Source organism: Cydia fagiglandana, chromosome 4, assembly GCF_963556715.1.
Source record: "Cydia fagiglandana chromosome 4, ilCydFagi1.1, whole genome shotgun sequence".
Lineage (NCBI taxonomy): Eukaryota > Metazoa > Arthropoda > Insecta > Lepidoptera > Tortricidae > Cydia > Cydia fagiglandana.
Genome location: NC_085935.1, coordinates 16,261,337 through 16,281,243, shown reverse-complemented (window position 1 = coordinate 16,281,243; position 19,907 = coordinate 16,261,337). Strand labels below are relative to the sequence as shown.

At 38.5% G+C, this 19,907-nt stretch overlaps 2 protein-coding genes across 2 annotated transcripts in view; one reads left to right on the top strand and one right to left on the bottom strand.

Annotated features, from left to right (window-relative positions):
- LOC134663935 (mitoguardin) overlaps positions 1–19,907 on the top strand; it is an 80,321-nt gene that overhangs the window by 44,172 nt on the left and 16,242 nt on the right. The gene's annotated exons all lie outside the window — the stretch shown is intronic.
- Positions 1–19,907, bottom strand: part of LOC134663937 (protein unzipped) — a 50,469-nt gene that overhangs the window by 29,546 nt on the left and 1,016 nt on the right. The gene's annotated exons all lie outside the window — the stretch shown is intronic.

The window sequence follows — 19,907 nt, the reverse complement described above, 5'->3', positions numbered from 1 at the left end:
AAAAAAATTTGTAAAATTACGAGATGTTTATGTAAAATTCTCTTTTTAATTGTTAAAAACACATAAAAAAAAGTATTTGTCCCAAACATTCCATGTAATTTTACAGATGTTATGTAAACTTCCATCTCTTAGTGATTATTACATATATGTTATGTAAAAAGACCATTTAAACAGTAAATTGAACAGAATATATGTAAAATTAAAGAAATATTGGGAAATTTCATAATGTTTTTTTGTAATTTTACTGATATCTTACGGAATATTACATAAGACGTAAGTCAATTTACATAAAAATGTATTTTTCACGAAAATAGGTAATATTGCGAGATTTCTAAGTAAAATTCCCTCTTCAATCGTAAAAAATACATACCAAAATGTATTTATCTCGAACATTCCATGTAATTTTACAGATTTTATGTAAATATTCATGGCTTAGTGATTATTACATAAATTTTATGTAAAACTACATAAAAATTATTGATTTTACCGAAAAAATGAAAAATTTACGAGAATTACGTAAAATGTCATATTTTTCCGTAAATTTCCCAGATTTTTCGGGAATTTTACAGGATTATGTAATTTTTTTGCATGTAAAATTACATAATTTTTAACAGTTGTCATTTTTGTCACCTAAGTCACCTTATTGTATTACGTACAACATGGCTAAAAGTTGATACATCCATACATGATACATCACTTGGTATTCTTACATTGATTTACTTTAAACAACTCACCCTCTTTTTCAATTGTGATAAGAGTTTTCATAACTGTTTATAAAACGCCATCGTTCCGCGGGGCGTGATTCGCGCTCTATGCCACACCCTTAGTCTAATTGCATTTTATTTATTCAGTGCTTTAGTACCCCCGAAGGATATGGAACCCGTCCAGGGGGCCCACCGGTAGTTTGTTTATGTTTTATTCTCATCATAATTCAACCAACTTAGTTATTCATTACCGACCTACTGCTCAAGCTGATATTTAATTATTAGAATATTAACCTGACTTCCGAAGGAGGGTTATTTACGACTCTGTAACTCTGTTGCAGTTAAATCTTTGTTAATTAATTTATGTCTTACAAACAGTTGCGGTTTTAAACAAAAGATCTTAAGCTATTCATAAATAAATTATTTATATTCGTAGGTAATAACAATCAAATGATTCTATTCACTGTGACTAATATTCTTAGCAGAAGTGTAATTGTTTTCTCGTGATGCAATGGAAAAATTTTATATCGTAACCGTGACAGAGATCTACTTTTTGTTTTGTAGGTATTTACTGCAATAAAACACGCCTTATAAGAAAATTCTGAAGTGACCACATTAAAAACGCGATCTTAAAATATACCAAAAAGAAGTTGCAAATGACAAATGACCACTGCAAAGGGAATTTGTTTTAAAAGTCGAAAGAATTCACTGTATTTATTAGGTATGTACAGTAAAGTAAATCCTATGTCTTCTGCGGTCGTGCTATTTATTTGCATCTCGAAAACATCGTCTCTGATCAACGATTAAAATGCAATTTAGTTCAAAATTGAATACAGATGCACCTCACGATTCCTTTCTCTCTAATCTCACGCTAACCAGTCACGTATCGGTATCGGCAGCTCCATTATTTATTCTAGCGACTACAGACGATAGTTAATTTGTCGAATATCGTATAAAGGCAGCTAGCTCTCAATAATAAGAGGCCGGGGTATTCTATTGGTGGATTGTTAAGTAATGAATCTGCGGTTATCGTTTCCGTCGGATCGGGCGCGCTTTTAGCACTAATGACATTTCACTCCGGTTTATTATAGAAGAAGCTTTTTTTTTCATTGTGTTTTATACCTGATACGTCTGTGTCTTAAAAAAAACCTTTATTTCAAATCGTATTATGTATTATTGAAAAGAACACAAAAATACGCATATATAAGACGGTCATACGGCCGATACTCATGTACGGATGCGAGACTTGGACACTAACACTTAAAGAAGAAAACAAGCTCCTGGTGGCAGAAAGGAGAATCCTGAGAAAGATCCTAGGCCCTGTGAGGAGAGAAGATGGCAGTTTTAGACTTCGCAAAAACGTCGAAATTGAAGAGCTTGTGGCGGCACCCAATATTATAGGCGAGACTAAGGCTCACCGTCTTCGCTGGCTCGGCCACGTTTTGAGAATGGAGGAGGATCGCGGCGCTAAGAGGGCATACCTGGGACGCCCGGTAGGGCGGAGGCCGATCGGACGTCCCAGGTATCGCTGGGGCGATGCGGTTGAAGCGGACTTGCGCGATCTCCATGCCGATAACTGGCGGGAGATGGCGCAGGATCGAGACAACTGGCGTGCACTCGTGTCGGAGGCCAGGACTCATTTTGGGTCGTTGCGCCATTTAGTAGTAGTAGTATTATTGAAAAGAACCAATACTATTACGACGAATTAGAATTTTTAGCTAAAATGTGCACATATTTAAAGTCCATTATTACATACCTACATTATACTTGAGCTAGAGCTATATAGGCGAACTTCGCAAACAATTACTGCTGATACCTGAAACTTTCTCCATAAAATAACTGATGCTTAATAAACATTCTACATTAGCTTGCACAACGTAGTACTAAAATTTTTGTTAGGTAAATATTTTCTGATGCTTAATTCACGTAAGAGTATGAAATTGTACTGGCTGTAAATGTGAATCAGTGTCCAATTAAAAGATAAATGTAAATGAATGAAATCCTTTTGAAGAGCTTTCTCACTTCATTTTAGCATAAATGGCAAAAATACTTAAAACGCTTTTTCAGCCGCGAATTTCACCATGAAACTTTTTTTCTCCGCCATCCGGAGCTGTTTGTAAAGCGCAAAGTTTGCGCGGACGTTTCCACATGAAATACAGTTAGCAGACCGATTCATACTGTCAGTTTGTGTTTTTTGCAACATTCATATTATATTTTAGCAGCACATGACTCATTCGGCATGGCATACCTCATACAATCAGTAGCGATCCAGTCACAGCAGTTCAAATGACGTCAGATCAACGCAGAGTTGACCAAGAGTTGACTCAGTCACAATCACAATTTCATAGGCCCAATTTTATTAATGATTGTATTGAATTGACTTCCTTGTCCCTTGACCTATCCTGAAGTCATAAACCAGTATGATTCATATCTATTCTTTGGGGTTATTTTAAAAGAAGTATAAGTGACTCCTCGAACGTCTATTGCTTAATGATATCAAATAATTCGTTGTTTATGTTTACTCTTATATTATATATTACACAAATGTATTTGAACTTTAAATGTTTGTTCATGACGTAAGTATTTAGGTAGGTACATAAAAAAGAGCAGTATTAAAGATAAGTGCACAACATGCAGGCAGGTCGATGATCGCGCATTTGACTCACCGGTCACCTGGCGCAGCCCTGCACTTGCACAAATGCAAGGGCGCGACGCGACGCAAGCCTTCGGGAGACGAAAGCGCTAACACTCCTCAGTCACGTACCGAAGATAAATTCGTGATAAACGTGCTACTCACACGCAAACGGCACATTACCACTTTTTGTCACTACACTTAACACATACCTGAGAGTCCATTTGAACTTCGTTAGTTAACCTTTCATGGTTATCAGATCCTGGTCAGTTGAGTATGAGTTTAGCATTATATTGAGTGCAGCAATAGCGAAATGACGTAAGAGTCTGCATTCCGCGCGACCAGATCATTATAATAACGGTATTAATCGTGGACAACTCTAACTGACCAATTATTTATATTGCTTTATCCTTGACCGAAATGTTATATACTGTATTAAAAACAAACAGTCTAATGAATTACCCCGTGACGTGAACTTGTGAATAGCCGACATAAATCTTTATATCTTCGAGTTCTTCGACTCGTCAATATTTGCAATGTTTATCAACAAAAACCGTACCTACTCAACTACTCATACGATACAAGCCTGTAAAAAGCGAAATGCTACTAAAACGGGCGCTTTTTCCACTGAATTACGCGTTGTGTATTTGGGTCATGCAAACTTGACCCATTTCAATTTGAATTCACATTCTCATGCATCGTACGAGTCATTGATGAATCACATTTTAATGCATCTACCTTTATTGCTGTTATCGCAAACCATTTGTATTTTATGTATGTTACTCGATCTTGTTACGCCTATCTGATGGCCTTGGTATTTATTTGAGCAAAGACGTCAATAACATCGCTAAAATTTATTTAACAATTTGTGCGGGGTGTGTTGCTTATTTGGTGTGGTTTAGTACATGTAAGTACCTTTATAAATTGTTTTTTTTTTACCCTACAATCATTTTATTACATTGTAATTACATTCGTGTCGGTCGAGGCCATGTCGCCAAACAATTTACACCGCCTACAAGCGTAGCAGTGGCACTTGTTATACTCGCTTTATTATTGCTTGTATGTTAATAATTACAACTCAACTATCTCAACTGTATGACATAAGTATAGCGATTGAAAATTCTTAACTATGGTATGGACAAAAAGTCCGCGTGATTAGTGCGCTGTTTTTTACCACATTCAGCTACTATATTACGTGGGTACCTGTCCATTTTAGGCATACGGCCCAATCTACTCGGTCTGTGCGTGGTGGTCGGTCAATTAATTTGCTGTTTTTTTACACTTCTCTTTGAAATCCATTATTCTTTCCTACATGTAAATTACCTACTGTTATTGAAGGTATAAAGTACATGTTACATAAATTGACTATCAATTGATTCAAACTACTAAGGAATGGAATTCGCTCCTGAAATCTGCGTACTGATAAAAACGATTTAGATTTCTTCAAGCAAAGAATAAATGAGCTACAGCTGCAGGTGACTCTTACTAGAACTAACTGCAGGTCACTTAAGTGACTAACAAAAAAAAGTCCAACAAAAACAAAAAAAGTGGACGTCACAGTTAGTAGATACGTGTGAATATTTTTGTTAATTAGGACTCACACGCCGATCAAAGTACAAAGGGTTCGCTGCACTAGTTGTAACGTAACCCGAGCTGACGATTGGTGGACCATGCATTAACGGGAGACACACTTAAAGTGCATCTGATATCTCAGAGACGGTAACTTAATACGGCTCCGAGAAATAAAACTTAGCTAAGGACTTATCTCCGTCGACTATGCTAATTTGCCTTTTCCTGCAAAAAAGTAATACAGGATAAGAGGATAACATATTTGAACAAGATAGCTACTTATTTAAATAATTAATGGCATGACATCTAAACTAGGTAGGTAATCTTTAGCTAAGTAGGTAAATCGAGTCAGAGCAAAATACTTAGATCCATTGCTACTAAAACGTCTTAGAGGCCACTGAAGTGTTTAAACGTTCTAAGTCGGTTTGGCGTAATAACAAAAATGTGTAATTATTACCAGCCATAAATTACTGGTTTATTACGAATATTACGATAGGCGGCCTGCGTGCGTTCAACCTATTGAATCTCAAGTGGAGCAGTTTTACGAGGAACGCTAACAGAAATAAATCACCCGTCATCGCCACGAGTACCCCTGCACGAATTACACAATAAACTAATTGATTATCATGGAAATAATATTCTTTGTGCTAAATGTAAATATAAAGCCCCATCGACCGCGTATATGTCGGATGGTAAACGTCATGTGTTGTTTTAAGAGAGATGTCTGCAATGTTTGCGTTTGTCTCGCGTCTGAGGATCTTCACCGCACATGAGGTAGCTTGGAGTTAAGAAGAGTGTTGTTGAACAGCCACTCCAGTGAAGACGTCGGGACATGTAGGAGCACCTGCCTAGACCACTCGACGGTTCCTTTACGCGGTTGTTTCACTTGAAACTATCCACACAATTTGCAAAATAAAAAAAAGTTAAACAAAGTAATTATATTGGAAGTTTTAGATGTAGTTTTTTGCGATACTACCTATTTAACGTATTTGCACAGAATATTTTATTTGCGTATTTTAGATAACAGCAAATAAAGGTAGACGCATTAAAATGTGATTCATAGAGTACTAGTAGAGTTCATCATCATTCAAACCTCGTTAACGTTTTTGCGTTGTTTAAATCATCTTTAAAAAGCTTTGAACACCTGTAGAACTTGGTTTTGTTTGTCGAGGGAGAATGCCATTGTATTTACTATCGGCCTACTCGTGCCTTAAGTGGCGTTTGGATAAGTTTTTCGAGTGTTGTAAAGAACCTCTTAAAAGGCGTCTGTCTGTTGACCAATAAAATCAACAGCGAACCAAAAATTTTAATGCAGCACTTTCTGATTTTGAACCGGGCGCTGACGGATCGGCATGCCGTTAAAATTTAAGTTGTATTTTGTTCGTAACTATTTTTAGCCAAAAAAAGTTGAAGCTTATTAAAATATGTACGTACCATGTGACAGTTGTGACTTAACTATCCGTAAACGCACCACTGTATGTAACCTTTGTGTTTATGAACTGTCGTGAGGTGTTGACGGCAAGCGCCTCTGCGGTTGCGGTTTGGCCGGCGTTTAGCTTCCCTCCTCAGCCTCCCCACAACCGTGCGCTTTACATAATTCTAAGCGCGGTATCTGTATATGACTCAATACATTCGTACGACAAATTGATTACAATTGTTACAAGATTTCTTATAAAACATGAAAATAACGTTATCTATACAAATGTTACTTATCACACGAAACGTAACAAACCACGTCCATTCAGTCCATTATCGTTTATTACTTAACTTTCTCATATCTGTTTGGATGTTCCCATGAAACCGATTATGTATAATTTCGAGACAGAGTAAGTACGTGTTCTGTTCCTAATTCGTGCTCGGCAACGAAAATAAGGAAAATCTTTCGGTAGTCGTGGCACGTTTTGCAGCGGAGCGAAGAGTGTCTTCTATAGTTGATAAGAATGATGTAAATTGGGAACTGGCTATAATATTCCTTCAACATTCAAAGAGAACATTAATATGAACAGATTATCAAACACTGATTTCACAATACGTAGAACTTAAAAAGGTTAAGCATTAGTCAAACTTGACTCTAGTGAGAATCTAATAAGGTGAGCTTTACCATTAGTTAGAGTCAGGAAAAGCCGTGTCGTGCGGTATGTGCTGGTTGTTCCCGGGGGTTTCTTAACGCGCCGCGGGTAACGGAAGAGCTCGGTTCACAATTAGTGCCTGGTCCCGTTACCGCGCCGCATTGTCCGCTTCAATACTCCGCTAGTTATATTCCTTTATGCACTCTTAATGAAAGGTTCTCAGGTTGTTTGCTATGCGTTTAACGCGAGCGATTGTTTGGGTAATAAAGTTGCTGCAGCTACAGGTATTGTTTCATAAGAACGTGTTACAACCAGGGTTGGGCAGTATTTCAATTGGTGTACCCTTGTTTTGCCGACAAACTTTTCATCGAATATTATTTCATCGACAACGATTCATCGAAAGGTTAGTACTAGTAATATTGTTTAGCGTTATTTTGTTTCATATACTATTTATTTCAATTTTTCTTACTGCGTAGAAATACTATTCAACGAATATTACTTGATCGCTGATTCGTTTCAAATTATTTTAATTGGCACAACTACTAAACATTGCAATTCATTTGTTCGACGTATTGCTTTAATACATTTTTATATGTCGTACTACTCATTTATACATTTTTCTGGTGTAACAATTTTAGGTTTAGGTTAGGTTAGAAATGCGACCCCACACAGAAACGAACGGCTATCTAAGTCGGTTTAGGTTAGGTTAGAACTGCAACCCCACACAGAAACGAACGGCTTTAAAAGTAGGTTTAGGTTAGGTTAGAACTGCGACCCCACACAGAAACGAACGGCTTTCAAAGTGGGTTTAGGTTAGGTTAGAACTGCGACCCCACACAGGAACGAACGGCTTCAAAGTGGGTTTAGGTTAGGTTAGAACTGAGCCCACACCGAAACGAACGGCTTTCAAAGTAGGTTTATGTTAGGTTAGAACTGCGACCCCACACAGAAACGAACGGCTTTAAAAGTAGGTTTAGGTTAGGTTAGAACTGCGACCCCACACAGAAACGAACGGCTTTCAAAGTGGGTTTAGGTTAGGTTAGAACTGCGACCCCACACAGAAACGAACGGCTTCAAAGTGGGTTTAGGTTAGGTTAGAACTGAGCCCACACAGAAACGAACGGCTTTCAAAGTGGGTTTAGGTTAGGTTAGAACTGCGACCCCACACAGAAACGAACGGCTTCAAAGTGGGTTTAGGTTAGGTTAGAACTGCGACCCCACACAGAAACGAACAGCTTTAAAAGTAGGTTTAGGTTAGGTTAGAACTGCGACCCCACACAGAAACGAACGGCTTTCAAAGTGGGTTTAGGTTAGGTTAGAACTGCGACCCCACACAGAAACGAACGGCTTCAAAGTGGGTTTAGGTTAGGTTAGAACTGCGACCCCACACAAAAACGAACGGCTTTCAAAGTAGGTTTATGTTAGGTTAGAACTGCGACCCCACACAAAAACGAACGGCTTTTAAAGTAGGTTTAGGTTAGGTTAAAACTGCGACTCCACACAGACACGAACGGCTATCAAAGTAGGTTTAGGTTAGGTTAGAACTGCGACCCCACACAGAAACGAACGTCTTTCAAAGTAGGTTTAGGTTAGGTTAGAACTGCGACCCCACACACAAACGCATGGCTATCAAAGTCAAATATTACATTTTGAAATAATTTTATGCGTAATAAATTGTATTCAATGCAATCCAAAATGAAATAAGAAAACCCGTAAAGAAATACCACGATATAAACTATATACGAAATAACTCGAGTGCCAATTAAAAGTCCTAGATTTAAATTTACTAGTATCAATTCTTCGACGCAATGACTTGTCGATGAAATGAAAATACTTGAAACGTTGTCTTCGAAATAACATTCGATGAAATGTCTGTCGGCAATTCAAGGGTAAACCATTTCAATTACATGTATTTGAAATACGTATTTGAAATACATTGTAGTATTTTGTATTTGTATTTCAAATACTACTTGGAAAAGTATTTTGTATTTGGTATTTCAAATACTGCACTCACATGTATTTTGTATTTTGTATTTCAAATACTTCAAGCTTCAAAATACATTTCTACAAAATACATTTTATTAAATTCTATGATCCTAAAATGGAACGTTTTTTTTTTAAATATAATGTACAACTTGTACGAGGGCAAATATGTACCATGCGCGAGTTATTCTGCGCGGAACTTTTCGTCAACAGCCAGGGGATAGAGTCATTACAGTAGTTTCCGTCCATGCTCTAGTTTTCGACCACTTGACAGATAGGCAAATAATATATTTCATTTTTAATTTACTATTTGCAGCAATGTAGGTTTATATTCAAATTTAGTCAAGTGGATGAAAACTAGAGCTGGACGAAAACAAGCGCAATGACCCTATACGTTTTTAGGAAAGGATATTCGTTAAACAAACTAAACGATTAGACAAAAAGAATTAAAAGTATTTTGTATTTTGTATTTGAAATACATTATTTTAAACACTGTAATTTGTATTTTGTATTTCAAATACCAGTCACCAAAGTAGTTTGTATTTGGTATTTCAAATACTTTTAAAAATGTATTTTGTAATTTGTATTTGAAATACGTGGAAGCCAGTATTTTGCCCAACCCTGGTTACAACATAAAAACAATATTTCACTTGTAAATCGATCATGATTTTATTGAACCGTCCGCGTACCTTCGCCGCATGCTCGATATCGGCGACTTGATTACGTTGTTCGTACCGTATCACGGTGTAATTAAGTCTTGAAATTTGCTTATCTAAATAGCAGTCCCCTCTGTTGGCTTCTGAAACATATTTGTTTGCACTCCCGCCCAAACCCTTCTATCGACCGACGAAAAGGTCGCACGGCGGAAGCAGACTCGCTTTACTCAAGTTAGTTAGGTCCGTTCCGTGTTGTATTGTGCCCGCTTTATTATCTAACTCATGTTTAACTTGTTTACTTAGTGGCCGGCTCGGAAAGGTAAACTCGCCAACGTGACTAGCTGGCTTGAAACTGTTATTAATATACCATCAAGGGCTCATTCATCTGTGTACTTAATAGTGCTTGCCATAATTTGGTACAATGCAATACCGTTAGCGAACGGTGCGACCTCAAAAAGGGACGAACACTATTAACGCCGGATGTGTAACACACTGAACTGCAACGGCTTCCGGAATTTCACCCGTGCAATACTTGAGCAACTAATTAATTACAGTTTGCAATCAATGGAAACTCGAGCTGCCAATAAGTTATGCACATGGCTGACCTGGCTGAACCAAGTCGATACTTATGTGTCTGTATATTTCGCCGCCAATATTGTCAAGTCTTGTTCAGTGTCCGAGAGTAGAATATAGGTTCTAACAGGTATATAGGCTGAAAAAGCAATGATGGCGAGCCCGGGTAGCCTAGAAGAGGCCAAGGACATCGATCGCTGAATCCGGGCGAGGCCTCGGTAACCTTGTACGGAAAATGGTACCGAGACGACCTTGCACGACAAGTTAAGACGCACTTCCATCAAGCTCAGTTTAATGATTAATGGCCCGTGGTTTCACTTGCTACCATAAAACGTCAACAAAGCTTTGTTTCAGCTAACCCAAATATAAAAGCTAGGTAATATCTAAGGGACGGGTAATATGTACCAGAACAATGTAAACACATTTTAAACCATAGAGAAATACAAAGTGTGGTAACTCCTTACCAAAATGTGAGTTATTTCGTAATCGTCATCTAGCGTCAAGATTGTCAAGAAGTGGATTTATCAGTTCCAAACCACCTTTTGTTTTTATGCGTTTATCGTAGACATAAATGCCTCCATTATCTTTCTTTCTCTCTAGAACTTCATTATTTACATACCGAAGGCTAGATAACTGCAGCTTTAGCTTCCGAGCTTCATAACGGTTCTCGAATGTCAGGCGATGCATCACTTTCGTCACGACATCAATCATACGAGACGCTTGTCCTCGGCTTGCTCTCATCGATTAATACCACTTGTCAACACAAACACTTTGACTCCACCGATTGTCTTGGAAATGTTATCGCTTTCGTCTATGTACTCTATCTCTCGGCAAATAAGCGCCGCGCCTTTTTGAAATCCTTCCTGTTGCTGTGACTCAGCCGTATTTTCATGCCTTTTTGCAGACGCTCGGATAGCCTCTATAAAGGATTTCAATTATTCGATCTCTGGCTGTCGGAAAAGAGTTTCAAATATGAACCAATTCTGAGTAGCAGAACTAGCTCGGTATTGTCAAGGGCATTACCGAGGAAATAGGATTATTTTCGGGCTTCGGGCGGATATTAAATTATAGCCGGTGAGAGCCGGACGGTGAGGTGCGGGTTCCATTGTGGACGGAGTTTTACGAGCCAATTATCAACGGTCATTGTGGATTTGGGAACGCCATGCTGTGCTGTGATCCAATGTGAAAGTAACCGAGAGCACTCTAACTCTGACATGCAACACGAAGTGTTAGTGACTCTGACGGGAGTGGCGGGACTTGTGGCTAATCGCATTGTATCTCTTTTCTTTACAAAAATATTATACACGAGTGATATCGGTTAACGACCCTGAATGCCGGTCAGTAACACACAGATTCGATTTGTTTAAATAATCATGATCATAGATTTGGCCATCAGGGAAAATGACAACAAAGAATTACATAACTATTCCTCCTCCTCCTTCCTTCCTTGCCGTATCCGGCAATGGCGACTCCATCAACAATTCTTATCCGGATTATGAAATGCCCTAATATGGCTACACATACACCCGCAACTCGACTGCACAAACTATTAGAAATGTATTAAGACGACCATATCAGATGTAACATTGCGCGCCTTGGCATCACTCACAGAAACATCATAACCCCTAATTTATGTAGTTATAGTGCCTTCATTGAGCGTTAACAGCCATTAACATTTCCTCTCATATTAACCGGCAATGACAATAAACGAACTATAAAGCAAGTTGTTTATGCGCGTATACGCAGCCACGTGTGGTGTCGGCGCGTCAATTAGGCGGTACAAGGTGCGCGCACGCGCCGGACTTCCGCGTTGTCCAATATACCTACCCACGTCACACGATTTTAACTACCAAACTACCATCTACCCAATACTTATTAGAGCAGTACTTTTAATTGCCATAGAGGAGTTCCTTTGGTTATCTTCCGACTGCATCATCAGCTCCAGGTTAGCAGATTACTGCACTGTCAAATTTCAACTGAATTTCGATCCAGTTACCATTAAAATTCCTCTGATTCTGTGCACCTTGCTATGAATCCTACATATTCTACTTTTCTAAATCGCTCTTCTTCTTCTTCCTAGCGTTATCCCGGCATTTCGCCACGGCTCATGAGAGCCTGGGGTCCGCTTGACAACTAATCCCATGATTTGACGTAGGCACTAGTTTTTACGAAAGCGACTGCCATCTGACCTTTCAACCCAGAGGGTAAATTAGGCCTTATTGGGATTAGTCCGGTTTCCTCACGATGTTTTCCTTCACCGAAAAGCGACTGGTAAATATCAAATGATATTTCGTACATAAGTTCCGAAAAACTCATTGGTACGAGCCGGGGTTTGAACCCGCGACCTCCGGATTGCAAGTCGCACGCTCTCACCGCTAGGCCACCAGCGCTTATACTTTTCTAAATCGCTACTATTTATTAAAAAAAAAAGCTGCTTGAAATCGTTTCTTCTTTCCGTTTAGTAAAGCTCATCATCATTCAAATACGAGTAGCCATGAAATATAAACCAATAACACGACACATGGGCGAAATGGAAAATACTCCACCGACAAGAGGATACCTCTTAAATTGAAGAAGAAGAACACGATACCTGTCTTTATTAGTGACCCATCAACAACATAATGTTCTAAGATAGCTGTTAATAATTCTATCCCGCCTCACCGATTGATCAATTCATTCACAAGTAAACATGTGAAACCTCAGCAAATATGTGTTTCTCGTTAGTGCATCATTCGTTACGTCCGTATCTGCATTCTAATAAGAAAAGTCCACGGAGAGCCGTCCGCGTGTTCATTTAATTTCCTCGCGGTGACCGCGATACCAGCTTGTTGGTTCAATGCGAGTAATTAATTTTACTGAGCTTCGTTATGTGCTGTTGAGATGGTTTAATTAGGACCCTCTAGAGAGGAGACGATACTATTAGATTTTGTAACTCTTTACAATTATATTTTTGAAGTGCTTGTTTAGGACTGCTTAGTTTCTACTCATATTCAATGCAAAGACATCATCAACAGTCCATAATAAGCACCTATACCTACTCGTACGTAGGTATTAGTTACGCTGAGTCGACTGAGTCAACGTTAATGTCTCACTTTGGTTATCGTGAACTTTTAAAATAGGTGATTAACTCAATGGTAATAATTAAACTTGATAGTAGTTAATTACATATTTTAAAATGACCGAGAATATGTATGTTAAGCATGGGTTGACTTTATCTACGAGTAAGTATTAAGTTTAACATAAAAATAAGTATGTATTTGCAAAACGTATCAACTTGGTAAATACACTATAACTTATATGCTACATTTCTATAATTCCTTTTCCAATTTGCGGAAGCGGTTTGGAAGTTCCGGACTTCCGGTGAGATTAATGTTAGGTCTTATTTCTCTAAACACTCACCGAGCACTATTTCTCTTTCCTGAAATGCATAGCCTCTTTTTAAAATAGAACTTGCAACAAGTTCTCAACTAATGTGATCTTTTTATTACCCCGTTTACCTACTCAGATGATGATTTAGAGCTGATTCTTTTTTTCAGCTACAGACATAAGCGAATAATCAAATATTCAGAATCGTTACTTACGAGGCTATAATAATTGCTTCTACTTTACTATACATTTAATAATATGTAATTTAATGTTACGAAAGATAAGCGGTTCTCTCGGCACAGTATTTACCTACAACATAATTTGTTACCAGGTATGTCACCACGCAGCATAGACAGAAAATTAACACTATTCATGAGCTAGAAACTACAGCTGACGCCGAGAAGGGAGATGGCGCCTAGGAAAAAGTTGCGCGCTTTAAGAATCTGAACCACATTGCGTTTCTCGGCGTTTCACGTTGCATCATAAATGTTGGAGGCTGCGCAGACGCTTCACGACCGCTTTTTGCTTGCGAGAAACGTTCTGGTTCAGCTTTCAAATATATGTATAACTCAAGTGTTCAAGAGATATATTCGCCTTTGTACTTATTTTTTAATTTATTTTTATACAATAAAACCCGAAGACAAAATATCTCCTCAGCAAATTTCATCAAAACAAACAAACAAGGTTCATATTTCTTATTGGGGGATAAAACTTCGACAAAATTCAATAATTTAGATTATGGTAAGTTACAGTACCAGTACCAAATCATTGTCTAAATATTCCTTTAGTACAAATTACATTTCCCTTTTTCGAAAACCGCACTCAACTCAGTATCTTTATGAAATCAGCATCTATTTGCGACCCGGTAACTTCCTTGAGCGCCTCAACAAGGAAAAATAAAAGAGCAGCTGCATCTCGCTCTCCCCTCGACTCGGCTCTAATCATTGTTCGGCCAGAGGGTCGTCCAAAACGGGGAGTAATGGCCGCACTAAAAAAAAACTTTATTAAGGGAACGCATCCAGGTACCCACGCATGGAATACCTTAGTTGGAACATATTCGCTTTGTAAGCAATTAAATTTAGAAAGCAATCTAACCATAACAAATAATTTAACGTGTGCATGGGCACTTGGGCACGCTTCAGACAATTCTTTAATAATATTTATGTTGACTTTAAATGCATGCTTGAAATAGTTTTCACTCATGGCCGGTTGAAAGAAAAAGAACATGCGCAAAAACTATCATTCATACCACGCGAAAATAATTAGATAGTTATTTACAATCAATCCAATTATTACAAGCCTTAAAACCTTAATTATCACTTGAGTACTATACTAGTAAATATTAAGTAATTGACTCGAGAGTTATTTTTAGTTTCTCCATAAGCCTGACGACAATGCGGTAACTATACCTAGGTATAACGAAACGTATCTACATGCGGGTAGTCAATGACCAGTTAACTGTTCGCGATGCGTCCAATGTTTTTGCAATGCGGCTTTATTCACTTAATTATGATGTTTCCACGCTCTCCTGATGTGTATTTGTTAATTGAACAATACCCATTGATTCCCATCTGATGAATCAAATTGCAATCACTGCTTGTTTCAAACCACTTGAATTGTGTGTTCTTCCTAAATTAATATGATGTGCAAAGGAGTTGTCAAAGTTGAGATAAAATCACGCATTTAAATTTTACGGGCATACCTGCACGCTTTCATAAACTTGTTTTTGATAATTTGAAGCCGTATGACGAAGCAACATACACGGCATAATCACGGGCCAGATCGTAATCGTTGAATGCATCAGGTTCGTATCTCAACCCACATCTACGCGACGTTCCTTCAAACCGGGCACAATGCTTCATAAATAGAGCACAATGAAATAATTTTCTACCAATGTGAGTACGAGAGACTACGAGTACGCGGGCGGTTCAGAAAAGTAGACACGTGTTTGCCATTCGATTTTAAAATATTTTCTATCTTTTGCTGTATTTAAATGATTCACTCAATTCTCTAACTATGGAGGGTTATTGTACTGTGTGAAATTTACTGGAACAATGCATATTTTGTATGCCACCCTCCAACGTGCAGCAGTAGTCCCTCCCAGTGTTTTCTCCCCAATCTCTGTCGGCCTGATAGCTATTGGTAGTACATTAAACTATTAGTCAACAATTAGTGCACCATAGAGGGTTCCCTTTAGAATTAAAACGGCAGCTAAAGTTCCTTCTTCTTCTTTCAGCTATATTAGGTACTTCCATTCCAAAGATATCTCATCAGTATTTATTTTACTTTATCACGTTTTTGTAATCGTAACGACTCTTAATCATACTTTATAAATAGCAAGTCATTAAGTATAGTATAATAGTCGGTAACACGTGGTCGCAATGCCGCGATCTCATTTTTGAACGCTTATTTCGTCAAGATCAGGGCCACGCGGTCACCGGCCGAAGAACCGCGCACATGCCTATACATTAAATTGCTTCAAGTTCTTGTGTCAACACCGTCGTTTTTCACTTGACCAGTTGTCGCTTGGTCGCCGATGATGTCATTCAAGTATATTGTTATTTATCTCAATTTTGCTGTGAGTTATACAGGCTACTATACTCGGACTTTGATTACTTCGTTTTTATATTAACGTTAAACGCATGGTGCCTTGAAGCGTATATTTTATGTTTGCTGTAAGTGGCATTCAGTGCACACGTCGGACTCGCCAGTCGGCCCGGAACCGTGTCTCAAAATGATCAGTTAAACTACCCTCAGTCGGACGGGTTAATGGCCGTAAAATTATACAGTTGCACAGTTTAGACGTTTCGAGATAATGAAAGTGATAAAACGCTGCAAAGATAAAGATGTTATCGTGTGGAAATTAAACAGGTGCTCGATAATACACCGCTTTTTCGTTTTCCAATCAGGTTTTTTACCCCTGACCCTTTTTGTATATTTTTTTCGCAGACTTTTCGTAATAGCGCAATGTTTATTAATTCTTTTAGAGTGAAGTAATGGTTAGCAATTTGAACTTAAAACGCCCTATATATTGAACAGTTTTTCCTCGGTAATCTAGGAGCATAAGGAGTATGCAAAAATTCTTGATTTGATGCAATTGGGCTTCAGGGCTGATTGAATTTCGAAGGTGTATTTGTGTTTAAAGACTTGAGTTACTGGTAAGTCGCGAGGGTGGCGCGTCGCGCGGGCGCGTATCGATCGCGCCACCGCGCGGCCTGCATACGAATACAAGAGCCCCCGTGTAGCCCCTTATCAACTTCCACTAGACCCTGGCCCTTCGTTAGCACTGCCACCTCACTGTTATGTCGCCGCCATCAGACATTGTGTCACGTATCTTCTAACGTAATTAAGTTGTAATTGTAACACGCGCCATTCAAACTAAGTGACCCGACCCCAAACCCAATTAACAACACAGTAAAACAGTTGCGCCCGTAATATCTAAAAGTAAAGATGACATAGCCATTCTGCCTCAATGTTATGACGCGTAAAGCTAAGGGTGAATTACAAAAAGCTTTTACATTTTCCCGACGACACGACCTCATTTAGATTGCAAAAGAAAACACATTCACCTAGAATGCCCCCCACGATGAGGTCACGGGTACACTATGACCTAAGCTAAAGGAAATATTTTCTGAAGAAGCGCCGTCTGATGACGTCATCCGCCCTCAGTCAATAACGGGACTCTACGTTCCGATTTAATAATTGAACACGAGATGAGGCGCATTTATTATCTGGATAGTTCAACCGAAACCGACTATATTATTAGAGCTGTATAACTAACTAATAAATAGTTCACGAGCATTTTTCGACAAAAAAAGGGTAACTTCCAATTCCAGCTGCACTCTACTACAGCTTTAGTACGAACGCGTCGGTGTTATTGTCAATTTCCATAGTAAAATGAATGGTAGTGCTGCTGTCGTTAGAAATGGACTGTCACCTTAAGACTGCATGGTATTAATATTTTCTTTTCGCTTGCGCTCGCTCCGGTTTTTCTGGCATAGTTTTCCTTGTCGAGGCTATTAAACTGATTATATCTTGGCATCTCGGGGGGCGATCCCGCCCTGAAAATTGACGCAATTTTCCGGCAGAGAACTCGCCTATTTATTGCATCGCGAATGTCTCCGTGGCCCACTCCCAGCCTGCCTAATAAGAACACGGAGCGGGGGGTCCCGTGGATTTGTAGGCGTGTAAATTCCCGACACCGAGCGTGACATTATTAAACTTCCAGAAATTAATATGCTAATTGAGCTTGCTTTATGTACGAAAAGTTTGTAACACACATTTTGTTCTATCTTGCTTACTTCAGGGTTGAAATAAAATCGAGGCTAATATGTGCCGTACTAGGTAGGCTTATTGAATACGTACGAGTACACTATAGGTAATAAGACTAATAAGTAAATAACAACAAGTAAACAGTTAGATGTCACCAGTGGCATAAATTCGAATCGATTGATTCCTCTTAACGAAAATCGGCTCTTGAATTCTACCTATACCTTCCTGCTAAAATCATAACCCTTCACATAGTCGGGTAAAAAAGGATAATTTTTATAGCAAAGCTTTGCATGGTTAAAGTTAATTATCTGAGATCAAGATTCAAGTTGTCATTTAAGGCACTAAGTTAGCACATATGTATAAATAAGGCAGACTTTAATCCCAAAGATATATGTTTCTTATGATGACAGTTAATCCTATAAAATTATTAGTATCTACTTAAAATTTTCTTCTTGTCTTATCGAACCAAAGACTTCACGTATCTTTTTTGCCTTTATAGGATAGGTCATTGACAGACAAATGACACGACATGTGTTATACATATATGTGCTAGTGTTACATAAAGCTTTAATGGAATGGAATCGGAGCTGAGCTACGGAAATAGGCAACTACAGTGTCGAGATGAATTGATGCAGGAAGGTAATTTAGAATACCTGAGGGAAGCGACATTTGATCTTGTTACAGTAGGTATCATAACATAGAGACGTTCTATCGAATCTTGTTGAACTTTCACGATAATCAATACTCGTTATGTTTACCTACTTACGCAGCGCCGTCTGGTTCAGAACAACACAAAAGTACGCGTAACACTGTATTGTCTGGGGGGTAAGCTTTATTTATATTCGCTTGGAACTCGCAAATATATGTGATGTTAGGGAAATGGGAGAAGCAGGTAAAGCGATCCGATTCCCACTACGGCGCTGAAATAAGGGTGGCGCGCAAAAGAAAATATTGCATTCTTTGTAAAAATATTAAATAAGTACCCACCGGGTCTAATTATTAATGCTTATAAAAGGGATAAAAAAGGCTTATAAATGGAATCATTTGGAGTGAAATGTGCTGAAAGCGGTGGTCAATCAAATCGTTATTGTTTACTTTGTTGGAGGATTATGTCCCCAATGCCGTGGGCTACTAATGGGCAGATCGATACGTGGCGCCGTCACGCAGGTCCTGGCCAACACGGTTCAACACTCTGAACTGTTGCTATTTGTTATTGCCTAGCCAGCTAAACAATGACGCGCTGACCTTCAACTTGTGTGTAAATATAGCTCCATTTCCCTGCTATTTATTGCTTTTTATGGTACATGCTACTCGCGCGCTATGCTGATCAAGAGGGGTTTCTTATGGTGACGCAACACAATACGGATAGAAAAACATTAGCACTGTTACTGTGATAGAGCTTCATCCCTCATAGAATATTACTCGTCAATGTTGATATAGTCACAGTGATAAATCAAACCCCGACACCTGGATACACAGTTGCGTATAAAATGCAAAGTTTTCGACACAATACCGACTTTCAACAATTGCTTGACGCGCATCGCATGCCGATATAAACGGTTCCGCGGATTGTATCTGCCGTGAGTATGGGTTTTTTTCTTTATGTTTTTTATTTATGAAGTATTGTAGTCAGAGACACGTGGCGACGCAGCTGCAGTTTACGACGTGCAATCTTGACATGAGCGATTTACCTGTTATAAATCCTGTGTTATGTTTTATGTTATAAATCCTCCGGTAAATATGTATACCTATACTTACATGGAACTTATGGATGATAACATCATAAAAGCTATTCATAGGAAACTGAAGAAAATATAGGTATTCTTGTATGTTTGAATACTCAATCGATGATTCCATATTTTATAGTTCTAAACTACTCAGATAAATAAGTTTATGTTGTTGTTTTATCTAATATTTAACCTTGATCAAATGAACTATCTATTTTATTAAGTCATTGCAATTCATGGCTGGAACTCTTAGCCGATCTGATACACCTGCAACAGCTTTATAGACTCGTAACCTAAACTGGTTCTCTAAGTCGACATTTAGATGTTTACTCCAGACAAGTTGTAAAGGCGATTAC